The sequence below is a fragment of the Anastrepha ludens genome, chromosome 2 (assembly GCF_028408465.1).
Source record: "Anastrepha ludens isolate Willacy chromosome 2, idAnaLude1.1, whole genome shotgun sequence".
In the NCBI taxonomy this organism is placed as follows: Eukaryota; Metazoa; Arthropoda; class Insecta; order Diptera; family Tephritidae; genus Anastrepha; species Anastrepha ludens.
In genome coordinates, this window is record NC_071498.1 from 137,965,887 (window position 1) to 137,987,159 (window position 21,273).

A 21,273-nucleotide genomic window follows, 5' to 3' on the forward strand; every position below is an offset into this window, starting at 1 on the left:
TCCGCTAGTTTTTTATCAAAATTCTGTTTATGCTGCAACAAAAAGCAAATAAAGCAAAATTTCAAAGTTTTTATAAAATTTGCAAATATTCGGCAAATTTTCGTCCCAATTTAAAATTTTTTACTCAGAATTTTTGAAAAAATTTCGGGCATGCAGTTTTATATATTGAATTTTCGTTTAATAAAGTAGTTCAAAGTAGTTTAAGAGGTTCCCAAATCGTGTTGATTTTGGACAGTTTTTTCTTTGGGCAGTGTTGCGTGTTTTCTGCCATATAAAGAAAATGTGGAGTAGACGAAAAAAAATGGAGACAGTGTACAATGCGCCGGAAAAAATTTTCAAAAACCAGTGGTTGGAACTTTTACTATGCAATATGTTACCATTAATAGCTGTAAATTGCAAGCTTGACATTTAGGAGGAAGGACAGGAAGTTTGATTTTTTTAAATTTTTTTGATAAATTAGCGCTTAGAGGAATTTCCTCATTAAAATTGTTATACCAAGCCATTACAATTTACTCGTATTTCCACATAACTACCCAGGTGTCTGTTACATACATACTTGTTCAATCTATATTTATACAATTTAGTTACTCGTGCAGGCATTGCTGATTGCATCGTTGCAAATTATCGGTGACATTTCAATGTTTTGTGCGTAGCTTTTCCCTCCGCTCACACTCAGTTACTAAGGTTTCTTGCGCGCATTTTCCAATACAAATTGCCAACAGCGACGAACTGCCAAATCGTATATCAACTAGTAATTTTATTTTCAATTGCCTGTAGCTGCCCGTTTTGCACGCCGCAAAAGTGAGAAGCAGAAACTATCGCACTTTCAGCGCAGCAATCGAATTTCAACGATTGGGCTGCGTGTGCTGATTGAGTGAAGGCTGGAATGGCGGAATGGAAGAGGGCGTGCAGCGAAAGTGCGAATGAAAAGGTGAGCGAATGAATGTGTAAATAAATGAATGCGATGGCAGTGAGCGACTGTAGGAAAAGTGTAGGAAAAAAGCTACAGAACCGATTTGTAACGCTGACTTTTAAGGAAATTGGGACATCAATAAAGGTGGCTCAGCGCTATTGCAGGTGTGTTGGTAGATGAATATGGCATCAAATGCAGTGAACTTAGCGTGCGCGCACGATTGTAGACAAACATGCAAACATACGTATTTGTGTGAAGAATACACTGTACATTTGAAAGTAGTTAATTATTTCAAAGAATTTAGAGCTTTTATTGTAATTTAAAGAAAAATAAAAATACGCCTTTTCTTTTTGCTATTTCCACAAAAATATGTAAAAATAACTTAAGTTTAATTATTTCAACTATTTCGAATTAAAAGTAGGATTCCCATTTATTTCAATTTTAAAGATCTATTTATTATAAAAACTTAATATTTTCCCAACCTAGTGCATTTTCATTATATTAACCCTTTCGCGATATTGTTGCCATATGGCAACAGTAAACTTTAAAAGGCCGTCAACACTCTCTTATAAAAAATATCAACTTTTTTGTTACATATTTTCAAAAATTGAAGTTTAATGGTTAAACAGAAATAAAATAAATAATAACCGCCCATTATATATCGGTAATACAACATTTTTAAAGAAAGCCGTCTGGCATATAGCTCTTCACTCTGAAATTTGTATTTTGCATTTTTAGATTTTTGAGGCATTTTGGGCAAATGTTTTCAACAATTTTTGAATAAAGTATATAGAAAAATGTTCAATCTGTCATTTGGCATATAAATATTTTTTTGCTAGCAGCTTTAAAAGCTGTGCTAATTTTTAAAACTAAGCTTGTTGCCATATGGCAACAAATTTCTCGTAAGGTGTTAACTTGCATTAGATTGCAGAAGAAGTTTATTTGTGATTGAAACGAATACACAACATTTGTTGCCATATGGCAACATTAAAAAAAAATCACTTAACAAAAACAAAAAAAAAAAAAAAATTATTTGTATTGTTATTGGTCCTAAAATAAATACTTAGACAAAAATTTGGATTTTTTGGATGGCGCAATAAAAAGATGTACCGAAACGGTTAACGTACGTCATTCTCAAAAATGTATATCATCATCATCATTCACAGCGTTTTAATGAGGGCTGCGTTAAAGCTTCCTTCACACTGCTCCACAAAAGCGCTCAATCTCGAACTTTTACTTCGTAATTACATTCCCAAATCTCTGAACTTGTCTTTGACCTTCACGCCCATTAGCTTCCCAGTCATGGCTTTCTTCGCAGTACAGTCAGCGGGGGCATACGGGTAACGTGACCCAGCAATCTTATGCGCTGTGCTTTAACAAATCAGTCAGCTGCATCGCTCTGAATAAGATCGTTTAGTTCCAAGTCATACCGGATTTTAAAGGTACTGTCATACATTCTTATTGGGCCAAAACTCTTTAGTTCAACTCTTAGATATTTAAATTGTTGCACTGCTTCAAAAGTATAGGCTCCTGCATGGAGATTTTGTACCTGCGTTAGCCGCCACGATTTCAACAAGAAATGTATTTACATAAGAAATAATTCAGTAAAGTGATTACTGTGATAAAACTAAAAGTATAAACCGAAAAAGGAACATATTTAGGAACACATGGCTATTTCGGCGCGGTTAAACAGGGTGGGACAAACAAGATATTCAATTGTAATAATTACTTAATGGTCGTTCATGTCCCGCCCATGTCGATGGGTTGTTCGTGTCCGGCCAATTCGTTGAGAAATCATGAGGCTTGTTTTTTCATACAATTTGTTTATGATGAAATATTATTAAAATACAGGGCCGTCGAGGTAAATCCGGAATGTTGAACTTAAAAATAAAACTATTGGATATTTACTCAAAAATAATTTTATTTGCACTTAACTTTGTACAATATGAGTACACATATCATAGTTGAAAATTATTCAATGTAACCTCCATCTCGTGCAATTACCTGCTCCAGCCGGGACCTGAAGCGCCCACGTGCGCGAGCTACCTTCTCTTTGTCCATTGTGGTCATCACTTCCTCGATGGTTGTCTTCAGAGCGTCCTTAGTGTTATGAGGCTTCGCGTTAGCTTTTGCTTCAACTGTGCCCCACACGTAATAATCAAGAGGATTGCAGTCTGGGCTTGAAGGTGGCCAAAAATCTGGTGGCCAGTGGTAGGGTAGGTTATTCTGGAGCCAAGCCTGAGTCTTCTTTGCCTTGTGAGCAGGTGCGGAGTCCTGCTGAAACACATATTATCTTCTAGCAGCCACGCGGCTCATCCAGGGGTTAACAACTTGCGTTTTTTTGTAACCAAACCACTCAATTATTTCTTTAGGGCTTTTTCCGGCGCGAAGTGACTATAGTATCGCAGCTCTTCTGTCCTGCTTTCGACTCGTCGTTTCACTAGCACTTACTCCGGCACTTCAATGTCAATCAGGAAACAATACACTAAAAATATCTCCCTTTATCAGCGGTTTTAGACTTAACGCTACTGCTCCAGAGCTTTCGAAATGTTTTCCGGATTTACCTCGACGGCCCTGTACGAAATTTGGAAAAAATTTCTTCGGATATGTTTAGCTAAAGCTTTAGAAGATACCTAATTAAATTATTCTAATTTTCTGTTGGCGTTATATAGTAAAAAATAAGCGCCCATCGCCATGTGATTAAGGTGCCTGGGATTTGCATGACATTTTATCACAAAATTAGTTATCCAATTTAGTTTTGAATAACCTTTTTTATAAATAAGCCGAAATGATGTTGAGTGATGGAAATATTTATTTTGGCCTTTACGCGCTCCATATGATTGACGTACGACGCCTCTAACAAAAATTATGAACCTTCCGATAGGATGATTACTTTTGCGCCACCTCGTATTAATTGCTGAACCATTGCAGTGACGCAATGTTAAATAATCCAAGCAATCAAGTTCGGTCATTGTCGTAAATTAGTTTATTTAACGGTTTCAGCTCAATTAGTTGAAAATTTTCACAAGGATTTTTTTTGAGTGAAATATTTTCAGACGTTTTTAACATTTTTATGCATTTAATTTTTTTATGTTTTACGTATTTTACGTTAACTGCCTTTACACTTTTTTAAACAAAATTTTTTTGTAAGAAAATTAAGTTTTTTTATTCAAAATTTTTATAAAAACTAAAAAAAAAAATTATTTATATCAAGACTTGTCTTTTATGGAAAAAATTGTATGCCATGAGAACATCTTTTTATAAAATTTTTTTATTTTTAGTTCAACATTTTCGAAAAAAAAATTAATTTAATATATGTCCCAAACATTTTGAACAAAAGAAATTATTTAACTTATACCTATTTTTTTTGTTGAAAAAATTATTTATGCCAAGAGAAATTTTTTAGGAAAAAGTTTCATTTATAGCTCAACCAGTCATTTATGTCTCAGAAAATGGTTAATGCCCCAAAAATTTAAACAAAAAAATTATTTAATTCAAACTTATCGTCTTTTATGCAAAAAAAATATTTATGCAGACTTTTTATTTATACAGAAATTTTTTTGGAGAACATTTTTTATTTTCAGTTCAACATTTTTTGAAAGAAAAATGTGTTATTGTCCCAAAAATTTTGATAAAGAAAAATTATTTATCTTAGACTTATCGTCTCTTATAAAAAAAATAAAAATTGCTAAGAAATATTTTTTTTAAATAATTTAGTTCAAAATTAAAAAAAAAAAACAGTTTTATGTCCCAAACATTGAGAAAAAAAAAGAAATTTATTCATCTTTAATTTGTCCTCTTTTGTGGAAAAATTTATTTATGCCAAGAGAAAATTTTTTTAAGAGCAATTTTTATTTTTAGCTCAACAGTTTTGAAAAAAAAAAATGTATTTATGTCCCAAACATTTTGAAAAAAAAAATTATTTATCTTAGATTTAACATCTTTTCGACTTTTTCGTCGGCAACAAAAATTTATTTCGGGAAGAATTTCTCTTTTTAGCTCACTATTTTTGGAAAAAAGATTTATTCAAGTCAAGATAGTTTTTTTCTTTTTGAAAAATATAACATTTTTGTATTTTTTCTCAGCGTTCCTAAGGAAAATATTATTTAAATCATTTTTGAAAAATATATTATCCGCCCCCCACCCCCCGGCTTGTTTTCTTGTTTTTATTAATAGCTGAAACTATACTGACTAATATCTCTGAAAGTTTCAATGGGGAATTTCATTAGCTTTTCAAGTTATATTCAAGTCTTATAGCGCAGGAATGGAAAATACCGTCTTTACGCTTTCGAATGTATGTAGCGATGCCTCAATCGGTTTGAAAATGTTACTAATGTACAAGTACGTACACTAGCACTTCTCTGGAGTAGTATTTTGCACCTGCAGCCCGGACCTCTCAGCCTGATTGCGGTGCGTGCAGTGGCACTTTTGCCCTCGACGTCTACAGGTACTGCATTTAACACTGCGTTAAGTGCTACAGTAGGAGTAATTCGAAGGGAGCCATTGACTCCAATAAGTTCAGAACTTTGAACTCTCTCCACTTTTAAACTCTAACCTCTTCTTCACCGATGTCATCTCCTCCAGTGAGTTTCATCAGACAATGACTGCATATAAAAAATTGGCTTTATAATGGTATTGTAGAGCCAAAATACAACTCTAGTCGAAAGGCCCCATCTTTTACCCTTGCATGCATAAGCCGATTGTTGCCTTCCTTACTCTCTCCTCAATAATGCGCCTCCACGTTAGCTTACTTTCAAGGATTAGATCTAGGTACTTACCCTTGTTGGAAAGCACCAATGTCACGGCCCTTATTAAGGGAAGTTGAGCTCTGGATATTTTATATTTCCTCGTGAATAGGACGAGCTCCGTCTTGATCTAACACCTACACCAAATCGTACAGGGTATCTACAAACTTTTCCCTAATAATAGGTGCCACGTCGTCCGCGTTGGCGATCACCCTGCAGCTACTTCTCATCAGATTCTCCAGCAAGTCATTGATAATGACAACGCAAGGAAATGGTGAGATAAAACCGCCTTGCGGAGTAACCTACTCACCTGCCGACAAAGAGAAACGCCACTCCACTCTGCCACAACAATTCTCTCACTCAGCATTCTGTAGATAAATCTGATAAGGTCGGCTCCGGCGCCCAGTTCACCCAAGCTATTAGAAAATTGAAAATTTTTCATTTTTCGCAAGGTTGGTTTTATAATTAATGTATTTGAGATTGAAATGTTCGGTCTATCCGTTAACTGGACTTGCTCGAGAGACCAATTCAGCCCTTTCATAAAGACAGTAGAAAGCTGAAGTGAAGACATTTGCTTTTAAAAAACATCTTTTCCGAGTTTAAGCAGTCCTAATTCATATTGGTAAAAGTAAACTTAAATCGGCTCATTTTCACAAACCATTCTTGTGCCAATAAAACAACAATAAAAAAATAATAATCGGCTGGTAACAAATCTGGTCTATATGGAATACATAAGAACCTTTTATTTCAATGAGCAGAGTTTCTGGCGCATCATTAAATATGTATGCAACCTGATATTTTCTTGATGGAAGAGAATACTCTTCTGCACGCCTATTCGTGCCGCTTCTGGTCGATTGTCTACTTCAATCTAGTAAATTATTTACAATAGAGTAGAGTACATAGAGTGCTGGGAAACAGCGAACAGTCAACGATTTCCTTACACCTCGCACACCTAATTTTCTTCACTGTTAATAGCTCTTTTTCACGTACGTGACTCATTTTTCATCATAAGATTACATCCACTACAAAAATGTATACTTTTCAACTAAAAATTACAGAGCTCGTTTCAGTCCAAAAGAGTATTTGCCAGTAATTTTCATGTTTCCAAACGAGTTTCTATATAGCTCATCTTCAGCTCGGCAACGACTCTTTAGAAATAAAAATAAAAGATAATTGGGCGTGCACTTCTGTTAGGTGTTTAGCAGAGCTCCTCCTCCTATTTGTGCTGTGCGCCTTGATGTTGTTCCCCAAATAGGTTTTTATTCCAATAAAGGGGTTTTCTATAAGGGCGGGTAGATTTTGAAATGGAATGTCGTGGCGTTTGCTGTGTAGCACGTAGCGCCGTCCTGCTGGAACCACATATCGTCTAGGTCCATATGATTCAATATGGGCCATAAGAAATTGGTTATCATCGTTGTGTAGCGCTCGCTGTTGACGGTGACCGCCTCACCAACGTCGTTTTCAAAAAAGTATGGACCAATGATGCCGCCGGCCCAAAATCCACACCAAACGGTAACTTTTTGAGGATGCATTATCACCTGGTGAACCTCGTGTGGATTGGTGTCGTCCCATATACGGCAATTTTGTTTGTTGACACAGCCATTCATCCAAAAATGCGCCTCGTCACTGAAGATGATTTTTCGCCCAAAACTGGGGTTCTCTTCCAAACGATTCGAAGCCCAGTCAGCGAACAAACGGCGTTGTCTATGGTCATCAACTTTGAGCTCCTGGGTTAGTTGGATCTTGTACGGGTGTAGGCCCAAGTCCCGACGCAAAATTCGCCAAGTTGAAGTCTGCGAAAGGCCAAGTTCTTGTGCACGGCGAGGAATAGACTGCCTCGGGTTCTGCTGTACACTTCCACGGACCGCGGCAATGTTCTCGGCTGATCTTGCGTTCCTTGAACGTACGGGGGTTGGCTGATTGTTTACTGACCCGGTCGTTTCAAATTTGGCCGCCAAACGTTGAAAAGTCGAATTTGAAGGGCCACCATGTCTACCGAAAAATGGGCGCAATGCGCGCAACGTTTGCGTTAACACGTTCCCTGTACGCTGAGCCACATATGGTTCAGTAAACGTGCGCCTGATAAGCACTGATACGTTCCTGAGCCATATGTGCGTCAGGGGGTATATGAACCACATGTGTTTCATGGACGTGCAGAAGCAAAAATGTCCCTCTACGCTCATGGACCATATGTGTTTCAGGTAGAAATACCCTACATCCGTTTTTTTTATTATTATTATTACTAAAGCTATCCTATGACTACAAAAAAACAAATTATTCAAAACACTTGGACTTGTCGGTCAATTTGGCATTTTTGTATTGGGACAGGGAACGTGTTAATGAAGACTCATTTTGATAATAAAGTTTTATCATTTGAACGTGCTGTTCAATCGCGTAACTTGCCATGATGATTTCAACTGAATAATAAACGAAAGATTTGACAGATGTCACCAAAACAAAATGGCTGCCACAGGGCGCCAAAATCGAACCCCGCCAATTGAAAAACCCTTTATAAAGAAGGCACCTACAGTTTATAGAATTTATAGCAGAAATACATTGAGAAGTCTGCCGCTGGGTGACCTCTTTTGGAAAAAAGCTCCTCTAACATTTGGTGTTTCATGCCTTGGGTGACTTTTTCATTAACATTTCCTCTCACTTGCGTAATAAAATTTTTTTCCAGTGCAATCACTCTAAATTTGCCCACGTTCTACTTTGTAGTTATTGCCAGCAAACGCAGTTGTGTCATTACCGTACTTATAGCCGTCTCTAGCATTGGAAAATAAAAAAATGAGAAAAGGAAAAAGAAAAAGAAGCAGAAGCAACAAAGTCCTTCGAAAATGCTATTTGCAATTGGCAATTGTTGACTAGTCGCATTTTGAAAATTCATCGCCAATGCAGGTTGACGACTAAACTACACCTTCTTTTGTGTTGGTAATAGTGTAAAGAGATTGTTGTCATAGTTGTTGTTGTTGCAGCAGTTGCTGTTGATACAAGTAGTTGCAGTTTTTTGCTTGTCGCAATACTTGCATAAAAGGTGTCGACTTTGAGTGGCTCAATAAGTACGCGCATACATACGTACATACATGCATATACACATGCATACATGCATACATACAAAACACACATTTGCACGAAAAAATGGTGTAGAGTTGATAAAAGTGTACGTTTTAGAAAGTTTTGCCCACGACAAGTTGTCATCAACACTTGATGGCAACACCAAATTGCATTTCATTGTGAAGGCGACGCACACACACACACGCGCATATGTACATACGTGGACAAGTGAAAAACTTGCTGGCGTATAGGTAAATAGGTGGATAACTAAAGCACTCGTAGCAAAGTATGTACGTAACTTACGTTAGAAACCTCCTTTTTTTGCTAAACTTTTCTTGTATTTTCATTTTATCTGATTTTTTTCCTTTGGATTTATCACCAGCTACGCCAATTCACTAGTATTGGTTAGATTTGTTAAGTGGCAACTTTAACGAGCTTGCACATACACGCATACACACATACGTTCACACATATATCAACTACTTTATCTAATTTATTTGAGACTTTTCAAGGAATTTGATGTTAGTTTGGTCATTAGAGCGCATTTAGAAGAATTTCCTGAAACTTGTGGATTATAGCGAAAATATACGAGAATATATGCAATGTGTGAAAGTGATACGGCACGTCTATGGAGCCTTGACACAAGTTTTAAGGGAAGCAAATTATGATGCAACGGCAGATATTTCCATAGCGCATGCCGAAATTTCGCTTTATGGGCGGAAAACTATTTTTGTGTAGGAGTAAAGAGTCACTTAAAACTCTGCTCATTTTTATTCGGGCAAGAAATACCTCTTGCTTTTAGTGAGTTAAAGCAGACCAATTGTGTGTTGCTCATTTCACTGAAATTTAAAAAAAAGCGGTGCTACAGTTAAAAGTACCACCTTGATCAAAACTTTCCCGGCACAACCGCCAGGTGACACTGATTTGACTTCAGTTTTTTTCTTTAGCTTGTCACATTTGTGATTAACATTTCTACCAAAATTGTATCGCCATTACTTGACATTTGTAAAATTTATTTCGAGTAAGTCTACCTCCGCACGAGGTTTTGATTTTCTACAGTTTTCAAAATAGCATAGATAGCTAAGCAGCAGGTGCTGAGATGATTCCATCTCATCCTCTATATAACTGATGCAATAAGGACTCGAAGTAATTCCGAGTCTCTCGGCTTGTATACCCCGTGGATAGTGTCCTGTGAGGGTGCCCACAAAACTTCAGAGCCCAGATTTTGTCATCCACAGAATACTCTGTGGGCTAAAAGTAAGGTGAATTTGGTTGTAAAATGAAAAATCTTTATTTATTCTTGTAAATCAATTCCATCCCCTTCAAAATAATCCCCTCTCGATGAAATACACTTATGCCAACGATGTTTCCAATCCCCGAAACATGCCAAATAGTCCATTTCCGGTATAGCCATCAGCACCTTCTTCGATTCAGCTTTTATCTCCTCAATCGACTCGAAACGCATTCCCCGGAGTGGTCTCTTGAGTTTTGGAATAGCCTGAAGTCACACGGAGCCAAATCAGGCGAATACGGTGGTTGCGGAACGATATGCGTGGAATTTTTGGCGAAATGGTCACGAAGAATGAGTGCAGTGTGAGACGGTGCATTATCGTGATGCAAAAACCAAGTGTTGTTGGCCCATAATTCTGGTCTTTTTAGACGAATTGCTTCACGTAAACGACGCATAACGCTCAAATAATATTCCTTACTAACAGTTTGGCCAGGTGGAAGGAATTCATAGTGCACCACACCACGAAAATCGAAAAAAACTGTCCTCATGCCCTTTATTTTTGAACGACTTTGACGTGCTCTTTTTGGTCTAGCCTAGCCTTTAGCACGATATTGCCTTGATTGGTCGATTGTGTCAGGGTCGTAAGCATAAATCCAAGTCTCATCTCCCGTAATTATGCATTTGAGCTTGTCCTGATAGTCTGAAAGCATTGTTTCACACACATCAACGCGACGACTTTTTTCCAAGAAATTGAGAGTTTTCGGTACCAAACGAGATTTGACTTTTCGTAGGCCCAAATGGTCTTTCAAAATGGTTTTCACAGATCCTTCTGATATTCCGATCATATCAGTAAGGTCTTTAACAGTCAACCGACGATTTTTGAGCTCTAATTCCTTCACTTTATTGACGTGTTGGTCATCTGTTGACGTCGATGGTCGTCCGGAGCGCTCCAAGTCATCAACACGTTCTCGACCCTCTTTGAAGTCTTTGTACCACTTATAAACATTTTTCTGCGACATGGTCGAATCACCAAATGCCTTCTGCAACATGTTAAACGTTTCCGCAGCCGAAATTTCATTCCGCAAACAAAATTTGATGGCACTTCTCTGCTCAATCAAATCAGACATTGTAAAAATCGAAAAATGCACTCTTGGTCGTTTGATAAACACAAGCGTAAATATATTACTGATAACGACATTCACATGAAAGTTGGGCCAGATGTTATTAACAGTGCTGCCAACTCATGAAAAAAATAACTAGAGCGAAATTTTAATCCCGCGAAGTTTGACAAATATATCCACTTTACTTTTTGCCCACAGTAGTAAGCTCGGCGGCTTCGCAGTTTCCCGCAATGTCACTATGGCCAGGACATTGTCGAAGAATTCTGATGCAATCGAAAGTGAGACGAGGCATTCCTTGACCAATTTCGAGTGCACCATAACAGAGCCCAGTTAGAGTAGGAGTGGTTCGAAGCACTCCACTGATTGCCATGAGTGCAGACCGTTGAACTCTGTCCACATTTTTAAAGGATGGCATCCTCTCCAGTGAGTTCCACCAGACAAACTTGCTAGCTTCGTATCCGAGACTTCGCCCCACTTTTTGTCGCTGAAGTACGCACGGAGAGAAAAAGGAAACAATCTGTCTGGCTTAGATGTCAATAACCTGATAAGGTTCCTGAACCGCACAGACTGGATATAGTCATGCTGTAAATAACTGGTAAACAAGTTGGAAACGAGGATGTGGCAACAAAATGGTGCGGAAGCGCTAGTTGGATTCTGGAAGAATCACCACTTAAACCAACCAACCAACCAACGCACGACCTTCCTCAACCTTGTCTTTTATCCAGACCAACATATCCTTCTCCTCCTTCGAAAGATCGATCCCCGTTGTAAGGCTTCGCTCTAGGACACTTCCACATTATGAAGCTTGCTTTGGCAGCTTCGCCAGGAGAATACAGAAGAGACTCCTCGTTTCGTGATCCGAGTGTACTGGGACTCTGGCATCACTACGTTGCAGCATGTTTGCGGTGTTGTTGGAATTACGACCCAGATCCACAGGAACTCTGGCATCATAAGTGGCAGTAGTAGTTATTACAACTGCTGAAACCTGCTCCAATCCCAGCAGAGGGCAGTCGCTGGCGACGCGGCTTATACATTCACCGCGCCCACCGGTTGTAGCAACTTCCACTGACATTTGGGCTGATATTCCAGCCCATTATGGTTTTTATTCTAGTAATCCAACCGCTACATTTTATGCCTTCTCCCAGGCACCCCAAAGCTATGACTCGAGAAGGGCTCATATAGAATGGCCGTGTATAAACGACTCGTGGACGTATTTGCGCGATCATACCTTGTGCGAACTTTCTTTCGTGCTTGCTAGACACACCGTCTCTTCTAACAGGCTCAGATCACAACTCGGCTCACCAGGGTAAGTGTAATGTACATTGCCCGGTCGGCACCCACGGGGAGGGTTTGCTAAGAGGATGTTTGCCAACCAAGATTCTTATATTAGCTCAATATTTTATAAACTAATTTACTTACCGTAAATAAAGTTCTGCCGCAATTTTTGTTGTTTTTTCAATACGCCATGAATCTAGGTTATATAAATATGTACGTATTCATGCACTTACGACTATGTAAACTGCATTCATCTAAATTTTTAATACTTTCTATCCGCATGTCGCACTTTTCAATTTGCCAATTTGCCAACATCCATAGTTAATTAACCAAAAAACACATGCATTGCCAAAATATCTTGTTTTTCTTGGAGGGTAGCGAGTGACTGTGAGCAATTTCAAAATATAGGGAACGCGCTTCCAGTGACAAGTGTTCGTTTTGAATATTAAAAATTCATATTTGCCCAAATTTGTTTTTTTTATTTTTTTGTCAGCAAAATGTAAATTTCACAGCTGTTAGATTTAATTTTACCTCAAATAACAATTCCACCGATTTCGCATTCAAATGGGCGTGCAAACATATACTCGTACATAAACTATATAAACTGCACACATACAAATACATTCAAACTTTGTGTGCATACATGGAAAGCAAATATTCTGCACATTCACATTATCTGGTACGTTTAATGATGGCTGTGTGGGCGATTGGGTTACACTCAGAGAGTTTTACAGTATTCGTTCACGGAAATAAGAGCGGTAGGAAATTATTACAAATGCGTGCTGCTTATTTCTATAACGAAATTGTTTTCGCTTAATCTGTTAGGTTTCGGAAATATCACTCATTTCCACTGCAATAAAATTAGCTTATATAATTTATTTTTGTTTACAATTCAGATCTCCTGACAACAGAGTTACAGATATTTTTATATGCAGAGAGCCATTCTCAAATTTTATGTTCGCTAGCGTTTAGAGAAACTTACAACTCGAAGTGAGCCCGTGCCTGCTTAACTACTCCGCTCCATACATCAGAGTTCATTGCTTGGCTTCTACGAAGGTCGTCTTCCACATTAGATTAGATTAGCTTACTTCGAGATTTGCACTTCAACCTCTTGGGCTTTTGTGCCCTGCAGTCATAACAATACCTCATCCAGACCCAGTTCCTTTATTAAGCTCAGGATGGAGCTGGGTTGGATTGGGTATATGTGCCTTTCTTCCTAAGACGTCTCAACCTTCTCCGCGCTATAGCGTCACATTCAAGGAGAAAGTGCATTGCAGTCCTCTGGTATTTGTTGCAGAAACCACAAGAATCAAACTTCCGCATCATCTACCCATCTTCTTGGCCATGTTTCACATCCGTGCGTTGCTATTGACTTTATGAGGGTTCTCTAGATATGAGGCTCACACGTCTATGACAAGAGTTTGTTTTTACGAATTTGAGATGTGCGTAATAACTTCTATTTGCAGTCTGTCGTTTATGAAGTTAAGCGGACCTGCTCTACTACTTAAGTTTACACCTAAATATTTGAAAGTTTCGACTTTTTGACACTTTTATTTACTCTTAGTGAAACTCAATGATTTCTTATAGACTACAGCAAAAGAATTTTATTTTCCCAAGTCAATCTCATTTATATAATACATTCAGTGACAATTTGAAAGAGAAGAAACTTAGAAGGTGAAAAATCAAAAGTCCAAGAATCTGATATTTTATTAAATTGTTCCGATATTCCATGGCATCATTGTCATCATGTACACCACTGTAGCTCGGTATGAGCCTTAGCTTTTTCCACAATTTCTCTCCACACATCTCAGTCCATAGCCATACTACGGTCATTGGTCACTCCTTTGCTTCTTAGATCGTCCTCAAAGTCGTCTAGTCATCTTTTCCGGGGTTGCGCTCTTCGTTTTCCCCCATACATGCGTATATCCCAAACTTTGCGAGGTATTCCTTCATCTGGCTGCTTTAAGTCCGTCTTCTTCATGTTTATTTCATCCGAGGCTTTGTGTAGGTTCCAAGATAAGTACTTACGCACAACACTCAACCTGGAGGACCAGCTCTCAGTTTTTATGTTTAGGTGGCCTCCTGATACTAGGTTTCATTTTACTAAGGATAAGGTTTCTGCGTTGCCTGAAACGCTCCTTCTTTATCCGTCCTTGGGACCGCCAGCCTATGCTAGCGATGTTAATGTCCTATGTATCGGAGTATAAGACGCATAAACTGTTCGGCTCCAGAACGAATAAATTATTACTTTTTTGTTTTTTTGTCGACTGTAAAATAAATGGACAGTGGATTAAGCCACTGATGATGCCAAAGCAGAGTGAACAAATACTTATTCCATTTTGTAATGACCGCCCATTTTGAGGCACTCGACGGAATTGGGTAGAAAATTTAAGCAAGTGGCCCGTCATCAGTCCAACCAGCCGTCTGCACTCGCCTATGCTTAACGACAGAAGAGCTTGCGACAGTCGTTCGGATATGACAGGTAACATCAGTTTAGTCCATCTGCAGCCTCTCTCAGCCTGCCAAGCTCGCTTGTGAGTTATAGCAACCCATTTGCTAATCGTAGCTTTGATGACCGCAGAAGGTCTGACTACTTACTGCAGGGTCTCCAAAACTCTCTGGCCAAAATTGAATCTTAAAACGACCAAATGTCCACTTTGGTTCAACAGACCAACTGCCAGCGTCCTCACAGCACGGGATATAACGGGCCATTGCACTAGTGGCTTCCTGGCCCGTAGAATGGGTGGAGCTCAGAGTACAGGAGTTGTGGAAATGAAGAAGAAATTGAGTCGGTACAACACCTTCTCTATGAATGACCTGCACTTCAAAGGAGCCGTGCTAAATATCTTGGTGATTATTTCTTTGAAGACCTGGGAAATTTGCAAAATGTATCACTGGAGAGAGTCCCTAGTAACCTGCTTTAAAGGATCGAAGTGGTTTAAGAAACTTAATTAGAAGATGTAAATCGAAGCAGGTATCACAATTGGCCTTCGGGCCACCGAGTGTCTTGTCTTAGACAAGCAACCTGGCTAACCTAACTTATCTACCTGTTCAGTACCCATAGTTAAATATAATAATTCCAGACTTGTTTTTTGTGTTTTTTGGTTTTTTAATCTCAGCATCTCTGCATCGCCGATTCTTTATCGGTTTACACACTCTCTCTCTCTCTAGGTTTTTTTTATAAAATTGTTTCACAATTGTTAAAAGATTTTTAAAAGGATTTTCAAAAATACTTTTATAATTATTGTCGAAAAACAATGCAAGGCGCGGCACGTCTTCTCCCATGTTTTCTTCATATGCAACATTCGTTGGCTTAGTTTAAAAATTAAGGTAAGGTATTCTTCATGTGGCCGCCGTAACCGAATGGGAAGGTGCGTGACTACCATTTGGAATCAAGAGGGAACGTAGGTTCGAATCTCGGTGAAAGACTAAAATGAAGAAAATCATTTTTCTAATAGCGGTTGCCCCTCGGCAGGCAATGGCAAACCTACGTGTGTATTTCTGCCCGAAAAAAGCTCCTCATAAAAAAATATCAGTCGTTCAGAGTCGGCTTGAAACTGTAGGTCACTCCATTTGTGGAACAACATCAAGACGGACGCCACAAATAGGAGAAGGAGCTCGGCCAAACACCCAAAAGGGTGTACGCGCCAATTATATATATATATATTCTGCACGATTTACTCTGTAATAGGGTTGGGCATAACTCACTAAATAATTAATGCAATAAGCGGATTGTTAAAACACCGAAACACTGAAGATTTTGTGATAATGAAACACTTATTTAAAAAAAGCATAAAATTGGTAGTAGTGCAATTTAATGGTATGCAAAATGCGTAAGCCTTCTCTCCAAGAGTTCATTAAAATAATATACTTTTCGAAAATCTCAGCTTGCTCCAATAGATTGAGTTGTAATAGATTTCGTGCAATAGGACTCACAATAAAAACATCAATGCCCCTATTCTGGCCTTCTCTTAATTCTACTCAAAGTGCCTTATCCGAGAATGCAGCGCTTTAGCGCGGAGTAGATTGAGATATCTCAGCCAATTGCAGCCAAACGAAAGGCACCTACACTCAGTCCAACCCAGCTCCATCCTGAGTTTAATAAGGGAACTGGGTCTGGATGAGGTATTGTTATGAGTGCAGGGCACTAAAGCGCATGAGGTCGAAGTGCAAACCTCATAAAGAATCTAATCTAATCCACTCAAAGCTATAAATTTCAAAATTCCTTAACTCGTTGAACAGATACTGTCTTATGCACTGGTATACTCTGAATTGCATGTATGTGGGTATATCTATTTATGTGTCAGTGTTTGCGCAAATATCTGCGAAACACAAATTTGAACATTGCCCTAGAAATTTTAACGAATTGCGTTACAAAGCCGCACACACACACACAACGTTAGTTAGTAGATTTATCAGCCAAAATTTATGTAAATGTATAATGTAATTGCATGCACATAGATACAAGGCTATTAAAATTTATAATATGTATATATATGTTTGCGTGTGTGAGTGTGCACACTTGCAAATAAATTCACAAATTACTCATGCAAAACTTCTATATGAAAAATGTTTCCAAAATTGTCAGCCCATGCTGTGGGTATCGGTGTAACAATTAGTGCCTGTAACAACACATCCACATGCACACGCATGCACACACATACATTCATATTTGCAAATTATGCAAACATTTGAAATACTTACATGCATTCATACCCGGCCATGGTTAGATAAATATATTGCATCGTTTTGACAAGTTGCCATTTTCATTTGGAGCGCACAATCCGACAAACTGGGTATATTTTCTCTTTCTGTGGCTGTGGCAAGTTCTGCCTAACTGTTATTCAGCTAGGTAAAAGTCGCTCTCACAAGTGATTTGCGCCAAAACTTTATCCAGACTGAAATTAGTTTGTTACATTTTTGCAAGTTACCAAAAGAGGGAGCAAAAAATCACTAGCTTTGGGTGCTTTTATTAGATTCGTACGGGTATTTTACCTACCTTTTGGCGGTTTCTATTGAAAGAGCTGGCCAAGTAAATGAATGGTTTTGACAATTTCACTCAGTACACTTCAGGTGTCAATGCAAATGCAATAGATGGATTTAGCTCTTAAATTACTTCTGTATACCCTTCGGTATTACAAATTATAAAGGCACTTCATACTCTTTACTTTTTTTTCAATTTATATAAGTTTTTTTTGCAAAAATATAGTTCATTCTCTAAGAAAAACCATCACAATCCAAGTTTCAAACTTTATACAAATTCGACAGATTTTCATGAACATTTCATAATTTTTAATGAATTTATTTTTTTATATTTCATGTACACATTTTTGTAGGCTATCAATTTTTAGCGCAACAAAATGAAAGTTTGAAGCTCAAAACACTCGTTGATTTGTAATAATTTTTTCTCCTAGAGTGTGCGCATTTTCCTCATGTAACGAATGCACAATTTTTTTCATATATAGAAAATGCGAAACATCGTCCGGGGAAAAAATTCTAAAAATTAAAGAAAATTTGAAGAGACTTTCCGGTGATCAAGCAACAGCTCCAAATGTTATCATTGACCTAATTATCATGGTCTACTACCATCTTAGGAGTCTTGGGCTACAGCCTCAAGTTTAACCTACCAGACGTTGGCAGATCATCAGAGCCTTTGTTGCTTTCGACAAGGCTGCGTCAGCATACCTCTTCCAATTACGCTTGGCGTCCAAGATACTTAACTTCACTGACTAATCTAAGCCCAATCCATGCTGAACTCCCTCTTTCCTGGTAAGACTGCCTTCCTGTTGAAAGGAATACTAGCTGTTTTGTACGGGTTTATATTCACCCCAGCACACCATTTCTGCAACAGGTTTAAAGCTCTTTGCAATATGTCACAAAGAGTTTTTCAAACCTGCCTCTCGCTATAATTACAACGACATTCGCGTATCCCTGACAGCGGGTTCCGTTGTTAGTCAGCAAGTGAAACAGGTCGTCAACTACTAGCATACATAGGAGGGATGGTAAAACCCCCCTTCCTCCATGCTGTGCTCTTTACTTGATTGTAATTGGTTAGTACTGTTCGCTATTGAGGTTTCAGCTATCCTTGTCTGTATCAGCTATCCCTGCCACTTACAAATGAGTGTCTGTACGTTCCTCTTCTCTGGTGCGCGACATACCCCCGAGTGAAAGGCATTATCGAAAGCTCCCCCGATATTAAGGAAAGCACAGAGAACTGTTTCCTCACAGTCCCTGGTATCAGATTCTTAAAATTTCAAAACACAAACCTTCTCCACATGTGTCTCTTCAATGTGGCAAAGCTTGGTTAAAATCGGTTGAGCCATTCTCCGTAAAGTTCATCACAACGCGAAAAACGGCTGAATTTTTATATATTATATATAGATTCCAAATTATATACTAGTATATTTTGCAAGAAAGTTCGAAAGGATTTTTCCGACACATCGTTTTTATTACATACATTGGGAGAATTTTTGTGAAGTTTTTTTTGCAATTGTTTGTCGTCGCTGCGCCAACTATGTCGCAACGTATTTATGTGACGATATGTTTTGTACTTTTTTTTGAATATTTTATTAACATTATCTATTGTTCGCATTCCTGCATTTCCCTCTTTTATATCTTTTTTGACGTAGAAGTGATCAAACACAGCTGAAAAATACTAGCAACACTCAGAAAAACATCAGTTTTTGCGCCCCCCTGAAAGTTACGGAAAAACACATAACTGTTTTTATTGGCGCAGCGGCGATATACTTAATTATATTCTACATCGAAATTGGGGTGGGTTTTTTCGATAAAGCTCGATAGTTTTTTATACAAATTTTTTTGTTAAAATTTTATATTTTTTATATTTTACATTCAGAATTTTTTCGGTGTGGAAGTTTGCATGCAGTTTTTCGATACATTAAGTATATAGATTTTTTATTAATTTTTTTTTATTTTGCCGTATTTTTAAATGATCTACTGTACATAGTTTGAATGCTTCTGGTACCCTCGATATCACCAGGGATACCCTCAGTTAATTTTTATATTCAATCAAAAGGAAAAGTGAAGAAGTTCGTCGGCAATTGGCGTGGGCTATATTTTGTTCGTCCATTCAATGCTAATTTGCTATACCTATATAACTTCAAAAATGCTTGGTATCTTATACGTGTGCATATACAAACATTGAGTTAAATATCTGTGTATGTATAACAAAGGGCCCCACAACTTATTTTTTTCTTATTTACTTTTAATAATTTTATTGTGCATTAAAAAATAGCGCATTATATTTTGATAGTGCAAGTTTCCAGGAACTAAAAATTGTTGTTAATTTTTGGCACCTTTTCTTAGTGACGGTCTTGTGCATTTTCTCCATGTATATAACGAATGCTTAGCACTTTTGTTTTTATGTAAAAGAAAGCAGCTTGCACTGAGAAATTTCTTTATAGTTCAGTGTTCTGATGCATTTGTATATGCCAGACTTGTAAAGGGTGGTTAAATTTCAAGTTATTCAGGTTTATTATGAAAACGGGCGTTCAAATCAAAATGCATATCGCGCACGTCGTGATTTTATCGGTCAATTTAATCATCCAAATGTGCGGAAAAATTGTGCAAAAAATTACAATAGTTTCCTAAAAAAAGTGTACTTTATTCAAAATCAACACCGGCCCTTAAAACTTAACCACCCTTTATATCTGAAAAAAATTCTATGAAATTGTGTGATTTAGGTCAAAATCGAGTTCAAATTTATATTTTTTGTAAGTATCTTTTTATTGAACATAGGAAATCCTTTTTTTTTCAACAAAATACTAAAATTCAAAAGCCGTTTGCTCAACTTCGCATGCTTGTGAGAGATTGTGAAGTTTACAAGCAACTTAATGAATTACAAAAATTGCAACACTGTTGTGAAAATTAGTCAGTTCTACAACAGACGTGCCCGAAAAATCCCTATTTCGCACACCCAAAAAAGTAATGACTCAAGAAAGTACAACTAATCCCTTCACCGTACCACGGGGAAATGTAAAAGTTTTCTCACTGATTTCTTTAAAAAATTTTCGAGCAGTGCACTCGCAGAGCAACAGGGCGATGTGGGTAGGCAAGCGTAGCAAAAGCAGCAGATACCAGACCGCCGATCTTTGTAAGTCGCTACCCCACACCCACGTCTGCCAACTCGCTGACTATTCTGTATGTGCTTGTATATTTGATTGTCTGCCACTTGCCTCGTTTCCTGGTTACCCTAACTACGATTCACAAAAATTTTCCTCAACTACTTTACTTTGCAGACATTGTTATTCCCTGCTTTTTTTCTTTCCTTTTTTTACTCTTTATAATACTTTTTCTTCGCTGCCACTTGAAGTGCGAAAAGTTTGGCCTTAGCTGATGAAAGCGAAAGCCATCTTGCCGTGTGAAAGAAAAAAATAAGAAAATGAGTAAAACGAAGCAAGAAAAGGATAAGTTATAAAGGATAATGTCATTCGGTTCGTGCTTTTCAGCTGAGTTAAGAAATGCGGAGTGAAATTCTGGCCGCGCTGGTGGCCGTGTAGCTCCAACATTTCACTTTTCTTCAACGCTCACAAAATTGCACCAATATTTTCTACTTTCTTGCTATTATTATTATGATTATTTTTGTTGTTATTGCTGTTGCTGTTGCTGATATACAATACGCTTGTAGCACGCAGCATATTTTTTCAGCAGCAAAAATTTACATTTCGAATATTTCGAGTTACATTGTTTTGTATTTGTTTTGTTATTGTTACAAAATATTTTCTTTGGAATTTTTTAGTTTATTTTTTAATTTTTTTTTTTTCTTCAGGAAAACTTTTGCATTGTTGCACAGCGTCTTTTATTGCTGTGATCGCAGCTATTGGGGCAACATTGTTCCCACTTGTTTTCGTGCTTTGTTGTTGCTCTCATTTACAATAGTGAGCATATTTCTATTGATATTTTCATGTGTATATG